This window comes from Coptis chinensis, chromosome 6 (assembly GCF_015680905.1).
Source record: "Coptis chinensis isolate HL-2020 chromosome 6, ASM1568090v1, whole genome shotgun sequence".
NCBI classification, from domain to species: domain Eukaryota; kingdom Viridiplantae; phylum Streptophyta; class Magnoliopsida; order Ranunculales; family Ranunculaceae; genus Coptis; species Coptis chinensis.
Genome location: NC_141461.1, coordinates 87952093 through 87971037, shown reverse-complemented (window position 1 = coordinate 87971037; position 18945 = coordinate 87952093). Strand labels below are relative to the sequence as shown.

Genomic DNA, 18945 nt, shown 5'->3' with positions numbered 1-18945 from the left:
GAGTTTCTCTGCTGGAAACTTTCAGACTGCAATGCAGTGACTTGACCATGCAACAGGTTGCAGGTTCAGTTCAGGGACAGGAAGGGGTGGCGTCCCCTGAACTTACAGGCAAGTAGAATCGAACAAAATAGGTGGATGAATGGAAAGGTCCAGAGTCTGCGACAATGCTTGTCGAGACAGGAATTGTCATTGACACTTGGGAGTTATTCAGATTGGCACCTTGGATATAGTGGAATAACCTATGGGATCCAAGTTTAGGGGCTTTCTCAAAAGAAATGTCACGAACAGCAGACATTCATGCAGTATCTCTGTAAAGTATAATCTCAAAATCAGATTCAGTGTGAACAACTGTGAATTGGGGTTGACTCAATTCAAAATGGTTCAATTCATATCTACGTTCTAAAGTTTGGTAAAGTTCTTCTCACACATGGTATCTGAATATCTGATGACCGTTCAATCACAATGCAACAAAAGAGAGATGAGAATTAGGACATAATAGAGCTCAACTTTCTATTTTGCTATGCAGGCAGCCCAACATCAGTATCCAACCAGGATTAGTAGTCATATGAAACTGGAAACTCTCCTCCTTTAATTAAACTTAAAACTAAAATTAGAAACTCTCCTGAATACCGTGTAGTCGCGTAGGTGTAATCAGAACCCAACAACAAGAATTAGAAATCCTCCTTTTCCCCTATATATAATAACCCTTTCTCTGTTACGTCATACACAAGCAAGAAAAAAAAAATATTACAAACAAACTCACAACCCTAGGTTTCTATTCCAGTTTCCTTTGTATTCAACAACAAAATCTAGTAGTAGAAGATATTATCATGGGCAACAAAGTAGAAGATGGTATAGTACGCGTTCTAATGAAGTCGAATGAGGACAACAAAGTACAAGATGGTATAATGAAGTCGAATGAGGACAACGCTATTCGGGCAAAAAGAAGCCGTGAAGAAGAGCTCAACGACTTATTCGACATGGGCAAGAGGAAGATGAGAGTTGAGAAGACTGCTGCCGAAACAGCATTGTATGTGGAGAAGATCATTGCTGAACTGGAAGTGGCAGCAGAAGACGATGCAGAGTTTAATAGAGAGTGTAAGCCGGCTATAAACAAACTCAAGAAGCTACCTTTATTAACCCAAGCTCTTTCAGAGAAACTACACCAACAAGAGTTCTTAGAACACGGATTGTTCAACCTTCTTAGAAAGTGGCTTGAACCCTTACCAGATGGAAGCCTACCTAATATAGCCATCCGAACTAAGGTACTTGAAATATTGTCTGATTATCCACTCGGTCTAGAGCATCTTCATAGAAGAGAAGAACTTGGGAAAAGTGGTCTCGGCAAAGCTATTAACTTTTTATCAATGTCCAATGAAGAGAGTACTCGAAACAGAAAGCTTGCACAACATCTTGTTAATAACTGGAGTCGGTATATATTTAATAACCGTACAAGGTATGATCTGGAAGTGAGAAGCAATAATGTGGATAGAGTCTTCTACAAGAGGCCATCGACAAAAAGAGCAACCGGGTTGGGATTCAGTCAGGGGCGGAACCAGGATTTTATTCGGGGGCTATTATGAAGTTGAACAAATTTTTTTATGAAGGGTGTGGGTCTAGATGAAAGTATGTATATATCTGGACTGGGCCGTATATGACTAGATAAGGATGTTTTATTGGGTTTGTACCTGCCCACACAGTTAATATAGATAGAAACCTGCATTTTCATATTGACTATAAATATAGTAATTTATTTTTTTGGTGGGGAAATTAGGGGAGGCTATAGCCCCTGTTAGCCCTCTCCTAGGTCCGCCCCTGGATTCAGTGATGCTCATCTTGATTTGATTAAACCTCACCACCCAATCTATCCAAGTAATGACAATGGACTTTGTTGGGGGTGAGCACCATCTTGATTTGATTAAACCTCACCATCCAATCCATCCAAGTAACGACAATGGACTTTGTTGCATAAATGGATATTGGGGGTGCGTGTAGGGGGGGCAACTATGAGATTAGAAATACTCTACTACCACATAACTAATTGCTCTTGAAAAAATTTCAAACTATAAGGACTTTTACCCCAATGTTTTTAGCAAACTTCCGCTACCACCCACAAAAACTATAGTGAGAATATAATCAACAAAAAAAATAGTATGAAAAAAAAATTAATAAAAAACATTTTAATAAACAACGTTTTTTTTGTTTTTTTTTTTTTTTTGGCCTTACAAAATTATCATTTATCATTTATTTTGAGTCCAAAACCATTAAAGATAGACAAATGTGTCTTTGAATGTTTGATGGGTTAATGAAACTAAAAAACCTAGTTCATTTGTGGAGGATGTAAGGAAAATTGCACATGATGATGCAATAGGAAAAGAATATGTAAAGATGTAATCACAAGTTTTATTTATAAAAAGGGGGAGGGGACCTCTCTAACAACCTCGCTTACCGACAAAAAAAACAAAATAAAAAAAACAAATAGCCGAACCGATCAGTTTGTATAATTCTAATCTTAAATAAACGTCAATAATTCTAATCACCCATAACAAACCCAGAAGCTCTCCATTTTTTCTTTCACTCTCAATTCTTAAACAAGCGTCAGACCTTAACCCAAACAAAAAACAAAAAACAAATTCATAAATGCAGCGCATTGCAGTTTGTCTTGATTATTTGTAAAACTCAAAAAAAAAAAAAAAAAAAACCCAACAACAACAAGGTTACAAGAAACAAACAAATAAGGTAATTTTTTTTACTTTCAATGTTAATATTTTATAGTTTTCTCCACATGATAGTAGGGTTATATAGACTTATAACATTATAGAAAGTTAACAATTTGTTGAATTGTTGTAGGCTTGTGGATTAGATTATGTAGATATATATAGACATAGTAGTATCAATTAATGGCTTAAGTGCTTAAGTAGTTAACTTTGTATTCTTAGTAGTCAACGACTCAACGCACTAGTTTTGTGAATTAAAATAAATACATAATTTTGTTAATCTTTATTGTTTAGACCTTCTGAAAAAAAATAAAAAAGTGCATAATTTTTTTTTTTGGTTGGGGGTGTGCACATAATCTCACACCTCCTAGCTTAGAATCATGGATGTGCCTCCTTTGTTGTACGTCCCCAGATAAACCCTGCTGAAGTTCGAGAAAAGGCAGTACAAATTGTCCATGATCAGCGGCGACTCAGGCTATCCAAAAACTTACAGAACTTAAAAGCTCAAAACAGAAGACCGGTTCAAGCTATGAATCCCAGTGTGCATGGTTGGTGGCCCTGTTGTGCGTGTAGCGAATTTAGTTAGATTGACCAATGTAACCATACAAGATTGTATAAACATGATGTTTTTTAATGATGATATATCCAAAGGAAAACTTTGTTCTATTTTTTGTTCTTGTTTTATTATCTGTACTCATATATATAAATATCCCATTATCCCTGTCAATTGATTTTGAGGTACTTATATAATACCTTAATCTACAATGTTTTGTGTCGCGTTACAAGTTTCCAACTTATTTCTTTCTGCAACTTTGTTCCTGTAGATAATAATTTTATCATCTTGGCTAGACCGTTGAAGCAAAATGAAACTACGTTACGTATAGCCAAGTCCAAGAGTGTGATGATTCAAAACGTATATGTGAGTGGTTCAAACTAAAATCATATTCTCAATCTGTTAGTACTCAAAACTCATATTAAAACTCGTAAACGTGCTCAAAATCTAAGTTTTGGGTTTTGATCAAAAGAAACCTGCCATATATAGATAAGAGTGGGATGGATGAAGGTAGAAACCCTAGTTCTTTCACTTCTTTGGTTGCCAAGATCATGACTGGAAATGGTTAATCCTTTTGGGGTTATAGCTCGCGAAGCTAGACATTGGAACAGGCTACACCGGAGATGAAAAGTACAGTGATGTTCTAGAAATCCCACTGAATGTCACTGAACAAGGAATATTTGAATGGGGTGATTACCATGTAGGCTATTTTCTTGAAAAAATGCTTCCTTTCCACCAAGTTAAACAAGCCTTGAGCAAACAATGGAAGGCAAACAAAGGTACTTATGAGATTATAGCTGATTTACAAATGTTTTATTTTTAAGTTTTCAAATGCAGAAGATAGATCACTAGTCTTGACTGGACCTACTTTTGTTGTTGGAAAAATTAACTATATGGTCACCTCAAATTGATAAAAGTTTCCCTAGTGTTTCCAATTGGGTGAACTTAGATATACCCAAAGTACTGTGGACAAAAAAAGGGGAATAAGTTATTTAGCAAACCTGTTTGGGCCTTGGGGAACCCATTTGCCTCGATGAGTTAATTGCTAAGAAAAAAAATACTTGGTTATGCAAGAGTGCTTGTTGAGATATTCATTGATCAGCTTATGATAAGAGCCAAAAACTGTAGTTTTAACCCCTTAACAATATTGCTTTTTGACCAATTATGTGATTAATAAGTAAGAGTTAGTACTGTTATCGTGTTTTTATGTATTTCAAGCATTGAAGTCGAATATGTGCAGAAATGCGTCCCTTTTGCAAGATAAAGAAGCAAAAGTTGGTTGCTAAGAAGTTCTATGATTGAAGGTCAGGATTCAAGGAGAAAAACCTTTTAAAACCCAGTCAAGGCTGAAAAGTCAAAGTCAACGCGGGCAGAAATAGCACACAAAAGTCAACTGAACTTCCAAAAGCCATATCTTTGGACTCAGACTTCAGAATTGGGCCTACCTTACGTCAAAACGACCAGTTTGGAAAGAGATTTCTAATGGTCTAAGCCTTGAACCAATCAGAGGAGCAAAAATAGATAAAAATGCTGTTGAAGTCAAATCCAGTTGAAAACCCCTTTGTGGACTGAAGTAATAAGGTTTTGGGCTCGATTTTTCGGCCCAAAACATGGCTCCTCAGCCCATGCACGAAATTGTGGATCTTGTCTCCTCCATATGAAGAGACAAAGGCTTACCTCTTAAGCTACTTAGTTTTTACTTAGTCAATTAGTTTTTAGTTAGTCTTTAATGAGTGAATGATCAAAATACTTAGTTTTAATTCATCAAATTAGTTTTTATAGATTAATCTAGTTAGTTGTCAATTTTATTAGTTGTTAGAACAAGTTTTGAACTTTAGAATAAAATACTTAGTTTAAATTTCAATATTTAATTTTGAATTCAATCTTTCATTCATAGATTTAGTTGTTTTAAATTGATAATTAGTATTCATAACCTTAGTTCTAAATTAGTTTTAAATTCAGTTTTAATCCATTTTGAATCTTAGACTATTGTTAAATTAGATTAATAAAGTTAATTAGTTATTCAATAATGACTTGTTTTGATTGTTCTTGTTTTAGAAATAATAGTATAATGATTCAAGGCTAAAACCTCTATTAGAGTGGTTTGAGGAAGCCTTGATGAAACTTGATTGTTATTAGCGTAGAATTGTTGGTAATGATCTATTCCATTCTAGAAGTAGTTAGTTCACCATGAGAATGAGTTTGATTGCTTCACATGCTAGTTGTTAGTTGGTAGAGATTACCATGAACAATTAGGGATTAGAAAGACCCAATTGTTATGCGAAAGCATTGCAATTCGGATTACGACAATTCTTGCTAGTTTATTAAGTCAAAAAAATGACCGTTTAGTACCATGAACTTTGGCGGTTTTATCAATTTAGGCCACGAATTTTTTTTTGAGCAAATTGGGCCATGACCTTTCTTTTTTGTATCAGTTTGGGCCACCGTTATCATTCTGTTACTTCACATGCTTATGTGGCGTGCCGGATGTATATGTGTCCGACCAAATGCTTATGTGTCACCGTTGAAGTGCACACCTAATCACCGGTGACATGGCATCGAAATTTCAAAGTGTTTCGAACTCGAAATTTCACATAAGTTTCATAGAAATTTCAAATTCACATAAGCCCACATATTGATTTCGACCCAAGCCCAACAAAACCAAAAAAATTCACTGTTCATCTTCCTCACCAACGCCTCCACCACCACCACCGGATTATGAGGATTCAACACCTTCCATTTACTTGATACCTTAATCATGCGATTAAAATTTTATGTGGACAACAATTCAGTAGTCAACACTCAACAACACTATCATCATCAATGTAGGCAATGGAGAAAAAGAAGCGGCGCGGCAAAGGGAGCTACCGGGTGCACACCCTGACGCTTCCGGGAAGAAGAATGGAGGTCCAGTCGTGAAAGCACTCAACTGATGAGGAAAGGGCGCTACGCCACTGGTCTCAAAGAAAAAAAAAGTCCCTGTGGTGTAAGCACTCATTGATTTGAAGGTCCAGTAATAGATGTTGGTGGTGGTATCATCCAAAAAGTTGCGTTTGAAGGGACCATGTTAACGTTAACATTACCCCCAGTTCCTAAAGCCCACATAGGAACAAGCCCTTGATGTTGCTGATATGTTGTTGCTGAAACTGCACTTGCTTGAATAGGTGCTAAACCAGAAGAAACCAGAAGAAACTGCACCCCATCGTTAATAGGATCAAAGAAATCACTAGTAACAGGACGTTTTCTTTTCTTCTTATTCATATCTGCTGCTGGTGTTTCTTGACTTGGAGATGTAGTTGGTATCTTTAAAGTTCCACCTACAGACATAGCTATAGCAGGAATAGTTCCAGTTCCTCGTTGCTTTCAATAATAGCCGGTTCAAAGATGTTCAAGTAACCATCTAATAGTTTCACCATCCGATTTATGACCAAGTTCTCTCGTTAATCAAATATTCTTGCCGCATTATGTTGCCGGGCATAATCCTCCTTCTTCCTCTTCCTTCTACTTTTGTGTGTCTATCTTTTGTTGATGCTCTTTTTGTTGTTGTTGGTTTTGTTATCTGCATTTGCATAGGTCTATCCCTCTAGAAGGATGAAAGAAAGGCAGGATGCTAAGCATATGAAGACTCTCTTATGACATCATCATGCCACATCAGATGTTTCTAGGTCAATTTCAAAATTCAAAGCGTGATTTTACGATGACGACATTATGACATCATCATGCCACATCAGCTGTTTCTAGGTGTCGATTACAGCAGAGCCACATAAGCTTATGTTAAGCCACATTTGCATCTGTTAGTACATATCAGCATTTGAAATAACAGAAACACACCGGTGGCCTAACGTGATAGATTTTGCAAAGGTCATGGCCCAATTTGCTCAAAAAAAAAGTTCGTGGCCCAAATTGATAAAACCACTAAAGTTCATGGTACTAAAAGGTCATTTTTTCTTGAAATAAAGAACTTTGAAATCAAACTTGGATTGATAGGAACTTGAAGACAACAATGGAAAATGCAAATAAAGTAAATAAAAGAAAATAAAAACACTTTAATGTAAATTTAGGTTACACTACTCCTAGGGATGTCCAAACGGGTACTTGACCCAGCCCGAACCTGACTTTTCGGGTTTTGAAAGGGTATCGGGTTACCCGAACCCAGACCAGTTTTCAGCAGGTCAGGTTCGGAGTCGGGTATTTTGTTAAGAAGTGTGATCAAACCCTACCCTAACCCTATATTTCGGGTACCCATCGGGCTCGAGTTCAAGTTTCGAGTAATATAAAGCCCGGTATAAATGAAGAAAGAAGACAATAAAAAACTTTATTTGAAATATATATCTACATTTTATTCCTTCTTCGGCTATCCACCAATCCTTCAAACAAAATAAAATTTCTAATGAACTTGGAAGTAATTATCACCTATACTCGGACATAATTATTTGATATGATTTAAAAATAGATGGACTCGGAATGAACTATAGACACACGATCACGTGCAATTACTGAAAAAATTGGAAATCTCAACATAATTTTTTTCATAATCCAATATATTAAATAACTCATCATTGTAAACATGAATAATGAGATCATAATCCAAATATTTATCTAACTCATTCTTTTATATGAAATTAGTAGTATGCAATTGAAACCGGATTTGGGGTTCGATTTCAGTCTGGGTTTGGTTTCGGGTTTTTTAGCCCTTTTAACGGGTTTAGGGCTAAATTATCAGGTCGGGCTCGGGTCGGTCCGGGTTTAAAGAGTGTGACCAAAACTACTCCTAGCAAACCAAATGGTTTGGACCCTAATACGTTGGATAACTAATTCTCTACATCTCTTTGGTTTATATAGGACACCAATTACACCCTTGCCCTTCTTTCTAGAAACAACCTTGTGGGCTTTTAACCTAAGCTCATACAATGGAATTTTTGATTTTGGCTTTAAGTCCCTGGGTCCTTGACTTTTAGCTTTGAGTCTTTGACAGTTGACTTTGACTTTTCGACATTTTTGCTCCTAAGCTAAAATCTTCCCAAGCAGTGTCAATAGCAGTCATTTTCGTGCTAAATTACACGTATTAGGAATATATGTCCTAAATGGTCTGTATCCTGCAAACGGTAGCAAAAACTATAAGTTGTCTGTTCATTAAGCATAAGAAGGGCATAATTGAAGTATTGTAAAGGTAATAAAATGCACATTTGGGGCTGATCAACTACCTCCAAACAGCAATTTGCATATATTGAATTATACATCTTGAGCTTAATTTAGATCAAAGTTGTGCATTTTAATTGAAGGTAAGAATAGACTTGCTGAAATTTTAAGAAAGGTTAGCGCTGGTCTGATTTCGAGCTCAGTTTTAATTTAGTTAGAGTTTAAACTAGATTTTTATGAAAACATGAAAACGTAGGGTTTGGAAGTCTGCTTTTCAACCCAATTGACCTCGTCGCATTCCGAGGTTTGTAGATATGGTTACGGTGTTCGGAAGTTAGCACGTCATAATTTTCTAACTGCAGAAATCTGGATCTGTGCCTGTTTTCGAACCACGTTTTCACATAGTTAGGTTCAGATTCAAACTCTCGCCGAAACATGAAATAGTGAGTTTTCTGAGTCTTCTTTCCAACCCAATTGGACTCGATGCATTCCAAGGTCTGTAGAGATAGCTATGATGTCAGGAAGCTTGGTTGACATAAAATAGTGTGTCAGAAATCAATTTCTACGCACTGTGTTCAAGTACAGTTTTAAAATAGTTAGGGTGAGAGTTAGAATTTTTATAAAACATAAAAGAGTAAGATCTGGAAGTCTGATTTCTATTCCAATTGGCCTCATCGCATTCGAAGGCCTGTGGAATTAGTTATGACGTTTGGAAGTTTGACTGGCAGAAAATAGTGCGTCAGAAATCAGTTTCTTCGCACTGTGTTTGAGCCTAATTTTGGCACATTTAGAATGAGATTGGGTATTTTTGTAAAACATAAGAAAGTAAGTTCTGTGTGTCAGATTTTCAACACAGAAAGCCTCGATGCGTTTGGATACCTGTGGAAAGAGTTGTGTCATTCGGAAGATAGTCTATCAGAAATCTAGTTTGCTGAATATTAGGATTTTTACCGTTTTCGACCTAAGTTTTCTTCTGGATGGGCTGAGGTTGGGACTTCGAGTTCTACATGAAAAAGAATATCTACATACCTTAGTTTCTAAATAATTAAGTTACATGTCATTTGGATGAATGTAGGAAAAACTATAGCATTGACTATGTGGCTGATAAGAACTACGAAGGCTTGATTCCAATCTTGAAATATTTGGATATGTAGGCAGCTTTGAGCAAAAACACAGCCACTACACTACACTATATTTTATATTAGTTATTAGTTATTAATTATTGTGATAACTATATGTGTACAATGTTAGTACTTAATTGTGTACGTGATTGTGGTTGTTTAAAATGTATTCACGAGACATTTAACTAATGCGTTATTCCTGATTGAACCTTTTGATATCTATGATTTATATAATTGATAATGAGATGAGTTGATTAGTTATTGTGTTTAGAATATTCAGTAATGATTCTATTGTTTGAGACGGTGTTTGTTTTGTAATAAAAATATTTTAATAACTGAGAACTCTTGAGTGTTAAAATCCGGTGTAAAAATGTCCGGTGAAAATTTAATGTGTCGCCCATATTGTTAGATCTCTCCATGCCTTTGTGATGAAAAGAAATGTTTATTACTAATGATGTCATGTGAAAAGCCGCCTTAGAGAGGAACTAAGGCATTCGCCTTGTGGGTGGCATGTATTTCTTGAATGTACGGGAATGTAGGTGGGTATTCTTTGAATGTGCCATGAATGACCTGTTAGTGTTATGATAGGTATTCCTGGAATGTGGCGGGAATGACCTAAGGTATTCATTGAATGTGCCATGAATGACCTGTTAGTATTATGATGGGTATTCCTTGAATGTGGCGGGAATGACCCAAGGAATTCATTGAATGTGCCATGAATGACCTGATATTTTGTTATACCCAAAGGAGGCTTTGTGATTATGTGTATGGAAAGCCCAGAGATAGTTGTGACTCACAAGTTACGAGTTTACAAGATGAAAGTATGTTTCCTGGAGGTGATATCCCGCTTGGGACATATGTCTTGTAGTGGTACTCGGTGTGAGTGAGGCACATAGATATGTGTGATTTGGCAAATGTGTGTAGTGCAAATCGTGGAGTAGAAACTAAAGGTTGGGCTGTGTCTTTTAATGAATGAGTTAACGAGATAGTTAATAATCAAAGTAAAATATTGATTTTACGTGTGCTGGAGTTATTGCATATGATGCATATGATTTCTTATGAGAAATATTTATGTGGTTTGTGTGAGTTGATATTCATGAGGGATGAATGTACTCCCTGGTTGTGACTTTTTCCTCGTTCTCATAAGTAGACGAGTGATATTAAAATAAAACATTGATTTTACATGTGATTGAGTTATTGCATATGAATATTTATGTATTATGATGTACATGGTTTCTTATAAGGAAATGTATACGTGGTTGGTGTAAGTTGATACTCACAAGGGATGAATGTACTCCCTAGTTGTGATATAGTTCCTCGTTCTCATCAGTAGATGAGTGGTTTTTAAGAAAAATATTGGCTTTAAGTATGAGCGAGTTGTTGGATATGGTTGGTGATATATTATGATATAATGCATATAATTTCTTACGAAGGAATGTGAATATGGTTAGCGTGATATGATGGATATGGTGGTGTGATATGAATGTTAGTTAATATTGGCGATATATTATGCCAGATTATATATACCCATGATGGTTGCAGTGAGAGTGAAATAGATGTATACTATATATGATTACGTTTGGGAAATCTAACTTTGCTTTGCAGGAAGGTAGGACTTATTAACTTTTTATGCAGAGACGTTGTCCTACCCTAAGACGACGTGTTGGCTTAAACGTAAGGTATACCAAACTAATATTTTATTAGGTTATCATATGTGCATTTAATAAATAGAATGTAAGTAATATTTATGTTGTGAGTTATTTTGGAAAGTGGGATTGATGAGTAATGTTATATGAGATTCTTGAAATTTGTATATTGGGGGTGAAATTTTACTTGGGAAGAAACTACACGCCGTTTTGGAAAACGGAACTATATTGTCTTCCAAGTTGAAATGGTTGGTAATGTTATATTTATTAATTTGAAAGATTATTATATATATTTTTTTGTTAGTCTACTCATACCAGCAAATTCAATTTGCTGACCCATGTTTGCTTTGTTTTGCAACGTGAGTGTGTTCTTGGGAACATAGATGGTGGAGTGCAGTAGATAAGGACACGTGATTTGGAGTTGCTCTTGGAGTCTTATGGTTTAAGATTTTCTGAAGGGTACGGTTTTGTTTTGAGACAGATGTAATAGAGTTGGTTAGTTTCTTTGTAGTTTAATAATGTGATTTAAGGATTGTTCCTTTTAGTTTTCTTTTGATTTCAGTTTTGCATATATTGTGTTTGATAACAGGATTTTGGGTTTTGTTTCACCCCAGGTTTCCAGATAATTGAATATAATTGTTTTAAATATTGTCTAGAAATTTGGGGTGTGACACTTCCTCTATTTAGTACAAAAGGTCTTGTTTCCTTATTTATTCTCAGAGGTTTATACATCTCATTAGCTGGGAATAAAGAAAAACTCCTTTGAACTTAGAATAATATATATACAATAATTTAATCATCTAAAGATAAACGTGCAAAACATGAGCGGTGAAATCCAAAAGCAGAGTCGTTTCCAAAACTTTTGGAGAGCATCCTTAAGTTGGGTTCTCACAGGGGTGTGTTGCAATCACAACTCTCTGATAGATTCACTCAAGTTTCATTTTCTCAAGTGCAGAGGGCACTTATATTCCTCACATACTCGAATGTCGTCTAAGGAAATCGGGGTCGATTGATCACAATATCCACTTACTATCACACCATCCTTATTCCTAGTTGATCTGAGCTAGATATCTTTTATTAGAAATTACGGGGCTAAGGTAGTGGTTTAGAAATAAAAGGAAGGGTCGACAAACTCTGATAAGTTGAGAAATTGGGTCTTTAGGATATTTGTAACTAGAGAAGAACCTCGTTTTGTTCTTTTGCTTTTGATTTTGTGATTCATTATTGGCCCTTTGGCTTTGTGACTCCATATGATTTTGATTTTTGGGAGTTCTAACTTTTCTTTTGTTTCTTTTGAATTCGACTCCTTTTGATTTTGAACTTTTGGGAGATTTCGATCTTTGAATCTTTTCTTTCTTTTGAAGCTTCTAACTATTATGTTTTTGTACAAGGCATTCTCTTCTCTTTTTATTGTTCATCTAATTCTCAACTCGTCAGCTGGGTACGCTTTTTATTGTGTGTGTAGTAACGGTTCAGGGATTGATGGTGAAGAAATAAAAAGGCTCTTTTAGAAATTGGTGAAGGCTCAAGGGGGGTAACTAGAGGAAAAATTATCTTTTTGGGTTTTTAACGTTTATTTGGCTATATTGATCCAAAAAGGGCCTAAATTCTCTCCTAGGATATGGCGTGGTGATCAAGCAAGTGGACGTGTTATCTTTCTATCTGGACATCCTTGTGTCATCACTCACTACAACAAATATGACATATGACATCACTAATTTTAGATCACTTTCAGCGAAGTGATGTCATATGAAAACTATGACATCACTTTTCTTAGCATGTGATGTAATAATTATCACAATCATTTTTTAACATCACTTATTTGAAAGGTTGATGTAGTAGAGTTGTACAACATCATTTTAATAAGTGATGTCGTGATAGTGAATAGTAACACCTTTTTACGTTACTCGCCGTGTTACTTATAAAGTGATGTAATATCTATGTATTTAACATCATTTTAAAGGTGTTGTCACTCATTGTGTCACTTATAAAGTGATGTAATATCTATGTATTCAACATCACTTTAAGAGTAACTTTGCCAAGTTTTCGAAATCACTTGTGATGTGACTTCCATAAGTGTTATTATTGATATACCTATTAATTATTAAGTTAACTAGTTAGAAAAAACCATCGAAAAAAAATTAGGTTAAATAGAAATGAAACAGGCGCGTGATTGGTTTGTTAGACTAGCCACCCTTAAATGAGAAATAAAAAATAAAAGACCGCGATTTTTTATACTGAATATATTTTGGTTTCCCTAGTTAGAATCGAAAGACCATTGAAAAATTAGTTTAAATAGAAATTAAACAGCCACTGGTTTGCTTGACTAGCCTTAAATGAAAATTAGAAATAAAAAACCGCAAATTTGATACTGAAAATTTTGGTTTCCCGTTGAGAGAACTTGGTATAAGTTATACTTAGGGGAAACTGTTATGGGAAAAGCTAGAAAGTCGGCTGAAAATTATTGCGAAACAAGTTTGTTTCTTCTTCCTTTCTTCCTCCCCTCTTGATTTTCTTCTTATATACCAGTTTGAAATTAACTAATTTATACCTTGTTTTCACGATTTCATAAAAAAAAGAATCATCTTTTTCAGTAGATCTTACATGTGAGAGAAGGAAGAACGCAAACAGGTTCCCCCCCTTTTTTCTCTCTCCCTCTCTCCATACTCGATTTCCCGATCTTTTTATTCAATATATTTGTGTTTGTCTGGTGGTGTGCTAAATTTTTAGCGTTTTTCAATTGAGTGTTTTTCTATTTGTGAATCGGTATGGCCTCTTTAAGATTTCTTGATATGTTTATTAAATTATTGTGATTTGCTGTGTTCAGTTCATCTTTAAGATTAATTGTTTGAGATTGTTTGGCTGCAATCTTTTGGATTGCACTTGTTTATGGATAAGTTTCTGGGATGGTTTTGTAGAGAGTTTTTGTGTGTGTGTGTGTGGAATTAGGCATGATGATATTGCAATGGTGTTACTTGATGTCTAGATGGTAGTCATGGAGTCTGGTTTTACAAGTTACTAGATAACTCATGGTTTGGGTTTGAGGTCTATTATTGAAGTATTCCCTTAATTAGATGAGGTCTATCGATAGTATTTAGTAGTCTGCATGGTGCGTTTCTAGCTAGTCATATTTCCGACCTGCCTCTTTGTATGAATTGTATCTGTAATATGAGTTCTGAACAACTCTACAATAATAAGAAATATAATTGTCGAGGCACAATTCTTCGCCATTAAAACCGGCCAAGATTAAATGGATAAGCTGTCCGATTTACATCCATTTAAAAATCAGATTCCCTTATCCAGATTTATCTAAAACTAAATTTGAAAGATGAATACAAATATGCAATACTAACATTTGCTTTACCTAATTGTCTTCAGATGCCTCCAATTAGGGGACTTAAGTTTTGGTATTAGATTTTGATGTTTTGGGGATAAATTGTACACACATGACACATGTACTGATCTACCCACTAATCAGACTACCCTTATCAGTCCTGAACAAAATTAATCCACTGAAGTTTTTTTGCATTTAAAAAAAAATAAGAACATCACATCAAAACAATCAAATGCTCTTTTTCCGGCCAACACAATTAACTATACTGAAACCTACAACTAGGAACAAAGGTTGAAGGATCTAGACATTGGTAGTGTGGTACACTCAATAGTCAAGAGTGTGTAGACATTTGAGATCTAGACATTTGTGGGAACCTGCACCTCACGATTGCATCACTTAATTTCTCACCTGATTTGTTAGGATTGACTACTGCTAATGTTGTTATGATTCTTATACATCTAGGTGCTACTCTTCGATATAGTAGGTTCAATATAAGCGACGTTATGGACAAGACTTGGAAAACTTTAAATAGGTTAAATAGTTTACACTTCTATTGCTTTATTTGAAACAAGTGCTTATTACTATGTACATATATCATTGACTATACTGAAATTTTCCAGAGCTAGTGATGAGTACGAAGATGCTGTTGATGAATTCATCGCATTCGCTTTGGCTCCTTTGATGGATAAAACAAGCATTAGATGTCCGTGCATTAGTTGCAAAAACTTTAACCATTTGAGTCTCGATATTGTAAAAGACCATTTGATCATTGAGGGTATTGATATGACTTATGATCCTTTCATTTTGCATGGAAAAGAAGGGCAAGTGCATGTAGTAGATGAAGGAGTTGAAACTACAGACTTTAACCTCACCGAGACTTATGAGATGCTTAAAGCGACAAATGAGAGTAATAAGAAAGAAGAGTTTTCTGGTGATCCAAAAAAAAAAAGCCAAATTCCAAAAGGCAGTTGAGGAGTCTGGAAGGCCATTATATGAAGGTTGTAGCAAGTATACGAAGTTTTCTAGGGGTGTAGCCCTCCAAACAAACAGGTTCACTGTTGCTTTGCTTGTTTATAATCGTTCTTCCCATTTATCAATATATGTGAATGTATATTAATCTGACGGATTTACATGATACGTCAAATGGGTGGACACAACCACAACCATACCCAAACCAGTGGAATGGTGCTGGGTATTATGGATACAACCAGGCTAGGTTACGAATCCTACGGATATGCCCCTCCCGCTCAAGATCCTAACATGTATGCTTATGGTGGAGCCTATCCTGGACATGGAGATTACCCACAACAACAGGTGTGTTTTCTGCATGTTCTCTCTTGTAGAGTAATTTCATTAATAAATTGAACTTAGAAAGATACTTCTATAGATACAGAGTATATTGTTAATTTAAGCGTATTATAACTTGAGATATACATTAGTGAGCATATTCTATATTGATTTGGTATCAGGGATACTTGAGATGACATTCAACATTCAAGTTTGATACCAAGTGTGGCTATTGGGATTCTTTGAAGAGGTTTGTTTTGTAATAATTGTGATGTTGGGATGGATTATTTGAAGTGGCTTCTTTTGTAATAATTGTGATGTTGGGATGGATTATTTGAAGAGGCTTCTTTTATAATAATCGTCTGTTGGGTAAAGTTGTTCATTGGAAAAGAGTTTGGTGCACTTGAAGCACTGGTGCAGCTTACATGCTATTTGTGTTACTGCCTAAATCATTAACAGCTATTTAAATGTTTTTTTTGGGCAGACACAAGTTTTAGATTACTCCGCTAGTGATGTAGGAAATTAAAATGGACGACAACATTTTTATTTTAACTCAACCTCCAACCAGCTTTTGGCATAGCGTTAGACCTGATCTTCTGTAGAACTTCCTTTGTCATTCAGGTACTATATTATGCGGATGTTCTGTCTATTTATTTTCCTTTTATAAAATTTGCATTGATTTTCTAGTACAATGTTTCATACTACAGAAAAAAGAAAACAGATTGATTTGTTAGGCTGTGATAGGTTCTTGGATTAAATTGATTGCATCAAGCCAGGCTGTGATAGGTTCTTGGTTGGGTGATTGTGGTTCTCTTTGGCTCATTTCGGTACTGCAGATTAGATTTTGTTGGTATATGTTGGCTCGTTACAATTTTTTCTATATAGTGTAATATTTGTAATTGGAGATGATATTTGTGTGGTGAATGTGATTTTAAGATACATTTCATCTTTATTTGATGATAAATGACCAAGAAAATGGTATTATATTGGGATGATATTGGCAATTTTGTTTTTTTTATTATTATATATATTTTTTATTTTGATAAATGGGACATAACTTTTAAAGTGATTTATAGAGTTATTTCATATCACTTTACAAGTAATTTGGAATCTGAATGAAACGTCACTTCCTAAGTGATGTTAATCGGCCTTATTGATTTCACTTAAAAAGTGATGTTAAACGTTATAACATCACTTGTGGACATCGATTAAAAATGATGCAAAGTTATAACATCACTTGTGGACATCAATTAAAAAGTGATGTGAAGTAACATCACTTGTGGACATCGTTTAAAAAGTGATGTGGAAAACCCTAACTTTTCACGTCGCCACTGTAAGGGGGATTTCTCGTCATTGGATAGATGACACGTGTATAGGAAATAACCCATGACTATAGATGTCCAGAATGAGACGTGGACCATCGGATCAGTTCTGCGAATAAGTGATCTCGTGTTTAGCACGAGTGTTTAGTAGGCATGTGTTAGGCACGTGACTGATCGCCTCTAAGCATAACAGTTATCTAAGTCGTTAGGAACTGATATGGACAGTTCCTGAACTGAAGGAAACTGAAGAGGGCGATCTTTGATGATAAGGAAGGAGTCGTAATCACATATCTTAAGAGTTACCTTTTAGATAGAATCTTCCCATATACGATGGGACATTATGATCAACAAGGATACCTGTCTCTAATAAGATATGGTATAGATTCAGACTTCTATAAGAAGAGGATTCCTAATAGGAAGGCAGAGTCCAAAAATGGAAAGGAACTCACAAGCGGTGAGGTTTGCCCTAACCCTAGGACTCTCAAAGCTCTTCTTATATAAACCATAGGAATTTGCTCTTGGGAACTACACAAAATAGGGTTTGATTCCCCTAAATAAACAAGGAGATACGTAGGCAGCCGTCAGGTGTTTCAACCCTGAACTCACAATCATCTCATCCCTTATCTACTCAGTAAAATCTTCTAGATCACAAGGCATAGAGCAAGATTAGGGGATACTCAGAAATTCCCCTACATCTTGTGGCGCCGTCTATGGGGACGAAAGCAGGTAAACATTCGTTCCAAATGACTGATTTAGTTTAAAAACTCTTACCATTATGATGGCAGGAGCAAAGAAAACAAAGGGAGGCGCTATCACACGCAGCGTCGCTGTCAGAGAAGAAGAGCACGAGATACCTTAAGGGGGGGGGGGGAGAATGTTGGTCACCATGATGTGAATAATCCCCTCTAAAGACCTGTGACCAACACCGACGGACCAGTTGCTCTCGGTGTAGGCCCCAGGAATAACTCTCAGGAGGAGCATCAAGATGGTGAGAATGTTGTCCTCACAAACCTAGAGTCTGTTCAGGTGAGCCAAGCAGTACAGGCACTGGAATAACAAATAAGCAACCTTGAGTGAGAATTACAGCTGCTGAGGCATTTGTATCAATCTGACACAGGGAAGGATCCACTCATCGATCTCGATGATGACGACCTTCCAGAAGGCGGTCGTGCAAAGAACCCAAGGCGTGGGGGTCCAGTTCGACGCGAGACATCTGAGTCGAAATATAGTAACTCAGATGAGGACTCGGATACAACATCTGAACAAGAGTCAACTGACTAGGATCATGATGTCGACCCTCGACACCGAAAAAGAGCTCAGATCTAGAAGCTTTCTACCAAAGAAAGTGCATGGGAAACTGAGAAGAATGACCTGATCCGTCAGATGCATCGGATGATAGGTAAGGGGAGAAAAATGCAAGACTCCCTTGTTCAATTCACCATAATGGGGGTAGGCAGATCTCCTTTCACATCTCGAATAATGAGAAAGCCTTATCCTCGCGGTAACCGGCAACCAAAGTTCAGTGTCTTCAGTGGTAAGTCAGATTCGGTGGATCACGTATTCATATATCGAGCAACTATAGGACAATATGAAAGGTATGACCACGTCATGTGTCAAGAGTTCAAAGCTTCCCTGTCTAGATCTACACTCCAGTGGTACCACAGGTTACCTGAGCGGCAGATCAGGTCCTTAGAAGAAATGTTTAGGACCTTCATAGACAGGTACTCGTGCAACAAGCACCAACCAAAGCGGATCGACGCATTGTTCAACATCAAGAAAAAAGACGGAGAAGTATTGAGGTCTTACATGTAACGATTCATGGAAAT

At 36.1% G+C, this 18945-nt stretch overlaps 1 long non-coding RNA gene and 1 pseudogene across 1 annotated transcript; both read left to right on the top strand.

The window, feature by feature from the left end:
- The first annotated feature begins 830 nt into the window (after nt 1–830).
- LOC147495174 (protein IWS1 homolog 1 pseudogene) lies at nt 831–1583 on the top strand (annotated as a pseudogene).
- A 13958-nt stretch (nt 1584–15541) lies between these two features.
- LOC147495173 (uncharacterized) lies at nt 15542–16187 on the top strand. Its single transcript, XR_015199996.1, has 2 exons — nt 15542–15824; nt 15980–16187. It is a non-coding gene; the product is annotated as an uncharacterized LOC147495173 (long non-coding RNA).
- Nucleotides 16188–18945: the final 2758 nt, after the last annotated feature.